At 37.3% G+C, this 11,437-nt stretch overlaps 1 long non-coding RNA gene across 1 annotated transcript in view; it reads left to right on the forward strand.

Moving 5' to 3' along the window:
- Positions 1-10,600, forward strand: part of LOC126751755 (uncharacterized) — a 47,976-nt gene extending 37,376 nt beyond the window's left edge. The window contains exon 3 of the long non-coding RNA XR_007665919.1: positions 10,167-10,600. This is a non-coding gene — a long non-coding RNA (uncharacterized LOC126751755). The remainder of the gene's footprint in view (positions 1-10,166) is intronic.
- Positions 10,601-11,437: the final 837 nt, after the last annotated feature.

Consider the following 11,437-nt stretch of genomic DNA (forward strand, 5'->3'; position numbering starts at 1 on the left):
AATTTGAAAGCCTCTTGTTAGCATTTTCCCCCTTAAGAGAAGAGACATTGTACCGAGTTTTACAGCTGCAGACTTATCAATCCGTCCTCGACGCTATAAAATATAATGTTTTATTTTTTCAATAAATAAATGCCAGGCGTTGCAGTCAAGCCATATTTATTCCACAAGAACAAACTCTTAAATACAAGTATTTATGTACATATATGTATGCACTTCCTTCGCTCATTCAAGGAAATATCGTATGAAGTTTGTTGCTCCGAATCCTTTCGCTTCCGTTGTGGCAAGTAAATTTATATACTCTTTGCTGCTTTGCTGTTTTGCTTGTTAAGCTCTTACGCTTGAATATTTCGCAACAACATAACATAATTCTTCTCTCCATCGCTGTCAACAAAATGTTTCAAAGGCACAACTAAGCAAACACTGACGGCGAGCGGCAGCAATTTCTCACTTTCAACATTTCTTCGGTTTAATTTCTTGAGCTTCGGTTGCAAATACTCGGTTTGCCTGTTGGCAATGAAGAAAAAAGAAAATAAAAGCTACACATTTTGCAGCTAAACGGATGACTGTGTGGATTGCCTTTTAACTCGTTAACTTGTTGTAGAATGTTAGGAAATTTCTTGTGAAATATTAATTATTTTTCGACATATGACTAATAAGTTTAAGTGTGGAGCGAGCAGGGGAAACTGGGTTAAGATGTTGAAATTTCTTTTTTTTTTATAAGATTTGCAAAGAGCTATTCGAATTTTTGATGAAAAATCGGCATTTTAGTATTTCCCGATATCCTAATTAGGTAAGCATCCACATTTACTCCACTTTTACACCACTGTGTCTCGTTTGGACAACGGTCATTTATTTACCTCCGTAAAATTATTGCTTTGATGTGCATTTCTAGTGTTCACAATTAATTTGGACGCAAATTAAGCGCTCCATTAAAGTTAAGGGTTAAGGGTCCTTTTTGCTGCTTGAGAGTTTAGTAAGAGAAAACAAATTTGCTGCGCTTGAAAAAATTTCAGGCTTGTTCTTAGATGGAACTATTTATATATTAAATTAAATCGTTTGGAAAAAGAAGTGATGTTTGAGGAAACCTAATTTTAGTGGAATTATAGCTACTTGGTTATAATGAATGTAACTGCTTTTAGAAATATGTGAATATTTTCGGTATCCTTAACAAGAAACAAGCACAGAAGATATTGGACCGGCTTTAGCGCTGGAACAGCTTAGAACACTCTGATGGTATCTGAAGATGTCTTTGGAATCTCATAAATTGTAGTCCTACCAATATCCGAAATCGAAGGTAGCTTAGACGGAAAATGTTCTACTCTAAGTGACTAGAAGAGTAGCCCATAAGTTTGAAGACCCCTCCGAAAGGCAAATTCAAAACCTCTTTGAGTGTATCATACCGTGGGGACCCCACCTGCTTACAGCGTTGTCTTGCCAATGCGGAATAAGTGCACAAGAGATGCTCCATTGTTTCTCTGGTGACCTGTTCTAGACATTTCCTTCAATTTTCTCTTTCTGACAGCCCCATTCTGTTTGCGTGTATCGCCGCCAAACAGTGACCAGTTAGTAGTCCTATCATGTTCCTACAGTCGCTTCTATCGAGTACCAATAGGAGTTTTTTGTACTTCCGATTTACCGTTTTGCACCTGACTTTAGCAGCGGTACACCATTCTTGGAAATTTGGTCCACTATTACCCTCGATTTGTTTGTGATCTGGTACCCAGTTGCTTTCCTCTGGCAACAATTTCTACTGCAGCCCTGCTTCCCAAGACACTTCTGATATTCGATACGAGGTTACTGCCTTGATTGCTGCTTGGCTGTCTACGTAGATGTTGACTCTGGAATTACCTGCAGGTACATTAGAGAGCAGTTCTGTGGCTTTCGCAATAGCAAAGACCTCAGCTTAAAATATACTGCAGTGGTCCGGCAACTTAAAAGCCTGCCTTATTCTTAACTCTGGACAGTATATTCCAACCAACGCCATCGTCCATTTTCGAGTCATCCATATAGACGTTTAAAGTGTTGCACGAAGCTAACATATCTTTACGTCAGCCATCTTTTTCTATGTTTAATTTGAACTTTTTTCCCAGTTGAAGAGTAGGGTCATATAGTCGGTATTTGTTCAGCCGCCAACCCACCACCCTTCTATATGTAATTTCCTATTCCAGTAATTTTAAATTTTGCTGCGCAGTTTTCTTTCTATAGGTGGGTTTAGTACCAGTTCAAGAGCCGCCGTTGGGGTTGTTTTTAAAGCACCTGTAATGCACAGCGCAGCGAGCCTTAGAACCCTATCCATTGGCTTCCGGTAGGTGGATTTCCGTACGTCTGTCCACCATACTAGCTTTCCTCACTCTTTCTTCCGCATTGTGCTTCCCCAACTCTTTTCTGTCAAAGGCTTATTATAAATAGAAGTAGAGAAAGTGGTACTTTAATGATTGGCAACCCATCGGATGCTCTAATCAAAATTTTCCCCCAATTCCATTAAAATTTTGTTTCATTTCTTTTTTATGATGCTATTTATGGATCTTTAATTCTTTCAAAAAGAGACTTAGTAACAGTAAAAATTTGATGATACTTCCACATCATGGACTGCTTCTACTGAAGCTAATAGTTTCTTAGTAACAGAATATTAGCTTAAAAAATTTACATGAGCATGAGTTATTTTTTCGGATCTTTTTCGAACTGAAAAACTAAATCACCTTCACAAAGTATCATAAATTGTATAAGCACTAACCTATATATCTTTACCGTCTCCAACTCACCACCCTCACAGTTCCTATTCACATGTAATTTTAAATGCGTCTTTTCTTTATCCTAATGGAGCTGTCCCAGAGCTTCATCCTTAGCAATGTATCAATGTCATAATGGTTAGGTAGATTAGGTCGTAAAGTTGATCCTAATCGATGGAACTCGTTTGGACAAATGTCTGTCTTTTGTGTTACCCATAAACTCTTAGAAGTGAATCGTCTGTTCCTCTCAGATCAACGAAGCGTTTTGAGCTTATCACAAATTTGTGGTTAACGTCAATCCCAGCCACTTCACTAAGTTCGCCGAAGGTATGCCTACCGAGATATTTCAATCTCAGTGAGGTAAAAGCGTGACGAAAGCGCATAAAGTGTCAACATGATTCCATCTCTTATAACATTGGACAGGGTCCAATCAGTAGACTTTCAATTACGGTGAGACTGACTTTGCCAAGAGCAATAGTTCGGAGTATCTCTTACTCTGGCCTAAAAGTTGTGGTCGTACAAGCAGTGGCTGTTGATCAGCGCTTGCCGAGCTAACTGGCGGCTCCTAGGTTCAACGCTAGAACTCAAGAGGGCATCAGAAGACCTGCTTCCATTTGGAGGAAATTGAGCAAGAGAATTCGGCTTTCTAGTTTTCGCTGAAAGCTCAAAGTCCATACAGCCGCTCAGCTATCGGAGCTAATAAACCACTCTCTAAAGGATACTGCGCTTCGCTGCTCTATATCTACCGCTACTTTGATGGCAGCCACCTTCACTGGTGGGTCTGGTAAAACCCGATGCAATAAGAGGCAATGGGATTTAATTTTACAGGGCTTTCAAGCGGCTGACTCGTGTGAAACTCTAGTACCTTAGTTTTAAAATAATTTAACAACTTTCGGTTTTAGTCAGCATGAACTACTTCGAAACTCAGTATCACTTAGCGGCCGGCCACATTCACCTGAATCTATTTACGCGCAATCCGAAGCCTTCGAATATACTGAATCCTCATTACGAGTAAGTAAAGAACATTGTAATTTCCGGCAGAGAAAATTAACTTGAGCAACTTCACCTGTAACAAAGACATTTCCGCCAACGTTTACATTCAACAAACCGCAAAAATTTCGGAAGTAAACGAATGAGGAGGTGACACAGCACCCTTGGAAATTTAAGACATAGCACGGACACTTTACCATGAACTCACGTGCAATAGCGGCATTCCGGCATACCGTTACAATGACCAAAAGTACAGTCATTAATAAAGACGAGCCGGCATCATAGTGATTATCTGCAGCGAGCAATTGTATATATATGTATGTACTAGGTCCATATACATACGTAGGTATGTATATGTTAATGAGTCGAGAGAAGACCGAGTTTTAATAGTTTACTAAGTTGCAGTGCGAAAATTTTGCAAAACCGGTGATACCGCATAGACCGGCGGTTTGACATTGAAAAATTGCTATTTGCAAATGAACCAACTCTACTAACAAGTAACTGGCAATGAGCAAACGAGCTACGAGGAATTTAGTGTAATTCATAATAAGTTGGACTATGATGGAGGTGTGTTGCTGGCTACGTCTGTCTGATTACACTGATTAACAGCGAAATGCAACACTGAGAGATAAACTGCAGTGTTTTGATAAGAGTTCGGAAGATGAAGATTTTTGTGGTGGCATTTAGAATATATTTAACATGGAAGAAACTCTAACGGCTGGCTGATGAACTCGTTGTTCGTGATGAGGCGAAAATTCACATAGAGCTTACGAAAATTTGGCTTAGAATTTTCGGTTGAGATGAACTTTCTCGCTGAGTCTATCATTGGGGCAAATACAGGCCGTAACGTCAAAGAGATAAAGTAAAATTAGAAATGGAAGGCATGAAACTATTAATTCTGTCAGCTACTCTGATAATTTGAATCTGAAGAAACGGTCTTCGTAATTCTTCTCGATTCAACAATTGGAGAATATACCATCTGAGCGATCCGATTTCTCGTAAATTGAAATCAAAAGTTATTCAACTTGTCATCCAAGTCGTGGAACAATTGAGAGCGTTAAGAAGGAAACGTCTCAGTTCTTCCCTTTTTCCAGACAATTGCATTCGGAAGTAACACATCTCAGTCGTGCGATTTATTTTGAATATATTCTCCATCTACAGCCGAAGCTCTTTGCATGTTTGAAGAATTTCCATTAAGTATTCGCTTTCCATGTTCAACAGTGTAAATATTTCCATTTATTTATTGTCTGCTACGAGCAACTAAGCAGATAAAGTTGTTGTAATTTCTTTGCGACAGAAGAATTTTAATGAAATTGTTAACTCACTGTGACAGGTTTGGAATGAGGTGAAAGAGCGATAGTTAAAAAACGGTTACGGCTACGGAATACGTGATTCTGTTTATTTGAATTTGTGGTTAAATGAACTTGTCTTTCGATGGAAGAGATTTCGGTAAGAGAGAGAGAGAGAGAGAAATGTAAAACGCTTTTAAAGTAATGATTAATTACAAATTGAGTATTATGTTAAAATAGAGAGTAAAAATATGTGCATAGTTGCTTCAATTTTATAAAACGTATAAAGAAGGAATTTATCGTCACCTAAAACGCAAAACAACGTATCATCACAAAAAAATTTTAAATCGCTGTCAGATATAATAACCAAAATAGAAGCAATTTGAAATCGAAAATCAAATTTTGTTCAAATTTGGGTGTATGATAACCAATATATAACCCATGTATAACCAATACGTAACCCATATATAACCATTTTATAACCAAAACTCAAATTTAGTTTCAATTTGATTTATTTCTATTCCATCGCCTTTCCTTCGCCTGCAAACTTATGAAAAGTAATGTTACGTTATTTTGCATTTTAGTTGACGATATATACTTTTAGGCCAACTTCTTTTGATTTTATCCAATCTCATAAAAGCGGTTAACTCATCACGTGTGGCTGTTAAGGCATGGGTATTTGTTTTGAAGGTCAACGTGACCATACTTTCTTACCAATGGCTAGTTAACATCAAAATGAAATTTACTCTCTCAGGACAGTCAGTGGCGTAGCTAGGGGAGGCGAAGGGGGCCGTCGCCCCGGGCGCAACGTCTTGGGGGCGGCAAAATGGTATTTAAAAACTCCAATTCGGGCAAAAATTCCTGCAAATTGTGTCAAAAGTGTACAAGATATAGGGCGAAAATGGGTTTTTTCTATGGCTTTTAATAAGATGTCTTGTAAATTCACTATCAATTTCCTCAAAAACTGTATTGTGAGATTTTTGGAACTTCAGAATATGCGTGGCTTCTAGTTCCTAAATTTGATATACTTAATATCGAAGGTATTTTGTAAAAATTCACTTTTGTTTGAACCACCTCCTGAAACTTGTAGGTAGGTAGATAAAGGGGGGCGGCATAACATCCTTGGCCCCGGGCGCCCGAAGTTGTAGCTACGCCACTGAGGACAGTACTTTAATTATAATACATATATTAAGCTTTACAGTTCCATAAAGTTTTTTAAAATATTATTATTATTCCTTAGAATTAAACCCTTTGGTGAGGAAAATGTCTACGAAGTGTTAATGGTATTTCTTGCTTTGTTTTATTCCTCAATTAAGTGAACTGTACAAACTGAGTATGCTCAAAAGGTCCATCACCTAAATCTATAATTATTCTATCTATCATCCCCCTGTGGTCTTTAAAGTTAGCACACGACTTTTTATTTTCAACAAGTTCTTCATAAATATCAGATCTCCACATCATAACGACTTCCATGGTTCGGATGAATTTACTAGGCTATCGAAGGCCAGAGTACTCGAATACATTGAAGGCGAGAATCGTGCTTTTATAGTGTTCTCTTATTGATGTAGGGAACGTCAAATTTCTTCAGCCGTTTGGCACCCGGATACTTATAAGATTACATTTGAGATTATGAATCATATCAGAAGTTTAATGAAGAATAGAGTTCATAAACCCTAGTGCTGCCGAGCGAGAGTACAATAAAACGATTATCGTACCGGGCTAGGTTTGGTTAGGTTGAGTGGTCGGTTCTTATAAGGATCTCACTTGAACCGTTTGTAACGCCGCTCCGTGGGGAGTGTGTATGTTATGGAAGTGCATACTCTATTATAATTGGAAAGCATTTTATTATAATTGAAATATATGAAATTAGGTTTATTACGTTGTCTTCAGATTATTGTGTGGATAGTAGATCGAAAATGATTTGTCGCCACTCTGATTTGTCGGCTCTATATCATCACCCCTCTTCAATGGCAATGAAAAACAAAACATCTTGAACTTCCAATTTATTCACCAACGAATGGTACTAAATCTTGGTGTAGTTTTCTTGCAGTGTTCTTACGACCCAGCGGTATCTTCTTCATCTATCCTATCATGGCAAAACAATCGATAGTTTTCGGGTATCCCAGTTTTTGAATTAGAAAAAGTCAGGTGCTTCAAAGCCCAAATTCATATACTACACAGGCTGACTCCAATTTCTCCGACATAAGGTTTCATGACACTCGGATAAAAGGCTGTTGTTGTTCAGTGTACAAACGTTTCTCCCAAAAATTTCCAAGATACAAATGAAGTATAATATGGATACTAGATAATACTAGTACTTTTACATAAGCTTTCTCGAAAACTATAGGATGTAGTATCATAATTTTTCAATAACGTTAATGACGCCTTAAGTTGACTGAAGCTTCGGCTCTCTGAAGTACGAAATGTCAGCAAAAATGGGAAAAAATCTATGAATCGCTGTTTCTTACTAGTATTAAGAATCAATGGGTCTTTAGAAGAATTACTTCGATGCACAGCTCGAGGTAACCATTATACAATACAAGGTACATAAATATATTGCGACTTGACCTATTTTAATCAGAAAGGGTGGAGTTTTGAGGGACTTTTCATAAAGAGTTTCTTAGGCTAATATGGTTTTGAAGTCTAGAAAAAAAGAAAGAGAGTAATACAGCCCAGGAATGAGTTTAGATTCACACACCATAAAAGAAAATAATGCATGTGAACAAAACTTTCACCTAGCGCTTACACTGTTGTCCTTCTTGTGCTATAATTATTTTTTCAGCTGTTGTAGTTCCCATCTTTCCATGTCACGTGACCCAAATCATGCTCACTCTTTTACCTGTCAATGTGACAGTTTTTCAGTACTTGGGTGCCTAGTTACGGGGCAATTCGTTTTGTTGTCTGCTGACCTTTTGCTGCTGTCATGTCAAATGCTTGGCCGCAAAAGGTGTCAAGTGACAAAATATGCTATTCGTGTAGTTTAACGGGTGGCTTGCTCTACCTTTGTTAAATTCTAAGTTGTGATAAATAGTTATCTTGATGAAATAAAGGTTGATTTTATTTTTAAAGGGTTGCTTGTAATAATTTTTGTTTGTTGATTTTATTTAAAACAAGAAAAAACGTTAACTTTGCCCACACCGAAGCTCCAAAACTCTTCATAGACGCATTGTTATGGCACAAAAGGGTGAAGCAAGATCTTTATTTTGATTTTGGTCGGTCAGTTTATATAGAAGTCCTATGCGAATCTAGCGACGTAATGAGTAATAATCTATCTTAAATTTCATGAAGATATTTCATATGTTTTCCACGTAAGCACTTGGTTCCGATCTTATTGTTTATATGATAGATATAAGGTGCCAACAAATAAGCAGATCAGTGCCTTAAAACCTGAAGGGACTAGCTCGCGCAGACGGACTGATGGTCATGACGAATATAACTCTTCTTAACACGCTGAACGATTACCAAATATCTATTTAGTTTTTAGGGTCTCCGACGTTTCTTTTTGAGTATTCCAAACATCGTGGAAAACCTAATATATTCCATTCAGGGTATAAAATCGCATGAGTTAACCAAAAATCTTAAGAAAAAAAAATGCAATATTCGCCGTTGCCACTACATAAAGGACCACAAATCTTTCTCGTAACGTCGACTCATCAGATGTTGTCATCGTCCATGCTCCTGCTTCATTAAGCTGTGCGGGCATAATGAATGAACTTGGTCTTTGTTCGTCAAGAGAGGACTTCACTTCTCAATAACCTAGTCAAAGTAAGAAGTGTTGGCAAAAGTTTTTCTGCGTTGGATTTTCAGACTGGCATTGCTATTAGTGTTAATGCTGGTTTCAAGATAGACGATATTATCTACACCTTCGAAGGTATGACGTGGGAGCCAAGCGCGAGTGCGGCGACTGTTTCATTGATGAAAGGAGATAGTTTATCTTGTCCTTGTTCATTACCAGACCCATTTGCTTCCCTTCTTTATCTACTCTGGAGGCCAATGATATCAATATCATCAGCTTACGCCAGCAGCTGCACACTCTTTACTACTCAGCTCTGCAGCTCAAATTATTTTCTCCTGCAGTAGATTGAAGAAGTCGAACGATAGGGAGTCGTTTTGTCTGAAACCTCGTTTGGTTTTCAACGGTTCGGATAGGACCTTTCCGATTCTGGCGGAGCTTTTGATATTGATCAACGTCAACTTACACAGCCGTATTACTTTTGCAGGTATACCAAATTCAGAATTCGTGGGATAAAGGCAGCTTCTTTTCGTGCTGTCAAAAATAGCTGTGAAATTGACGAAGAGGTGGGTGTGCCGATTCTCTTTTCACGGGTCTTTTCCAATATTTGACGCATGTTGAATATCTGGTCATTTGTTGATTTTCCAGTCCTAAAGCCACACTGAAAAGGTCCAATCAGTTTGCTGACGGTGAGCATTAGTTTTTCAGACAATACGCTCGATAGAAACTTGTATGTGATATTGAGCAGCTTTTCCCACGGTAGTTGGCGCAGAGGGTAGATTTAAAATGTTATTATGCATTAAAATGTTATTTTCTGACAAGTATTGTTATATAATGGCAACTAAACCAATATCAATTAATTTGAGAATAGTCTGTCACCGATAGCGACTTTTTTTGTGAGGAAAATGTAAAATTATCGAAACAAATTTCAGAAAATCTTTTCAGTCGATATTCATCATAGACCTTATTGCCATTTGCGTCTAATATTGAGGGGTTACATAAGTTTACGGGTTTCAAGAAATCAAATTTTTTATTGTTCTTTAAATTCGACAACACCTCTAGAATATTGTTATAAATTTTCAAGTTGATCCGAGTAATAGTTTCGGAGATGCAGTCTTAAGAACATGTGCGCTCGAAGCTGGACTAAGTGTGCCGTCTTTAAACGCATTTTTCTCGGATTGTGTTTTTGAAGTCGATCGATATTTATGAAATTTACACATGTCTTTGATGTACAATTCTTAAAGACTTGAACGAAGGATTCTGTTTTCGACTACAACAATTTGAAAACAAAAATGTCGTGAAATTTTCACTGAAATTCTCATTATTTCGTAAAACTGTTTGTAAAAAATCTAATTTTCAGTTGTTTTGCCTTCGTTCAAGTTCTAAGTAAAGATTTTAACTAAACCACGTGTTTTTTCATTTTAGATGATCCGGGCGCATCTTTTTTCTGAGTGGTCACCGGAAATGGCGTCGCAATGACCAAGTTTAATATATGTATTTTTTTCCAAAAATTTCGGGATTTTTTTGCTAATAGTGTATGTTTTTAACAATAAAAAATTCACGTAAAATATTTTATTTTTTATATGAGAAAAAAATTGTTGAAAAAATGCTGGTTTTTACCCAAGGAAACCTATGTAACGAAGATAAAAAAGTTGATTTTATATTATGGTACGATATGTATATACAATAATAAAAAACGCTTTACAAAATAGGTGAACAGCAGCCCCAATGTAGACCTCCATCACACCTAAAAACAATAATGTTGTGTACATTAATTAATGCGGCCAAATGACAAAAAACAACGAGCAAACAAAATTAATTCTTTAACGACATATTTAAAGATAAATTATTATTTTATGATGCAGCATGCAAGCGGATTATTTTGCAGCATTAACAATTGTATTGGCACAAAATCAAACAGATTGTGTGTGCATTCATTGGAAATATTTATTTCATAACGAGTTTAAGTGTACTTTATTGAAAACTCTCTTAAATTGCCATAAAATGGTTGCGAAAAGCTCAAATGTAAATAAATATGCGATAGATTGGCCTGACAGTGGAATAACAAATATCAGAGTTTACTCAGGGACAATGAATTTGTCGCTTTTGTGATTTCGTACTTGATTGCGTATACGCAGTGGCAGCTAATAATGAAGTGATATATCGTGTAAATATTTTAAATTTTGAACGTCGGCGGCACAAATGTTTTTTTATTCTCTCGCAACAAAGTTGCTAAGGAGAGTATAATAGTTTTGTTTACATAACGGTTGTTTGTAAGTCCTAAAATTAAAAGAGTCAGATATAGGGTTATATATGTATACCAAAGTGATCAGGGTGACGAGTAGAGTTGAAATCCGGATGTCTGTCTGTCCATCCGTCCGTCTGTCCGTCCATCCGTCTGTCCGTCCGTCAAGCTGTAACTTGAGTAAAAATTGAGATATCATGATGAAACTTGGTACACGTATTTCTTGGCTCCATGAGAAGGTTAAGTTCGAAGACGGGCAAAATCGGCCCACTGCCACGCCCACAAAATGGCGAAAACCGAAAACCTATAAAGTGTCATAACTAAACCATAAATAAAGATATTAAGGTGAAATTTGGGACAAAGGATCACATTAAGGAGGGGCATATTTGGACGTAATTTTTTTGGAGAAGTGGGCGTGGCCCCGCCCCTACTAAGTTTTTTGTACGTATCT

The sequence above is a fragment of the Bactrocera neohumeralis genome, chromosome 2 (genome assembly GCF_024586455.1).
Source record: "Bactrocera neohumeralis isolate Rockhampton chromosome 2, APGP_CSIRO_Bneo_wtdbg2-racon-allhic-juicebox.fasta_v2, whole genome shotgun sequence".
Taxonomy (NCBI): Eukaryota; Metazoa; Arthropoda; class Insecta; order Diptera; family Tephritidae; genus Bactrocera; species Bactrocera neohumeralis.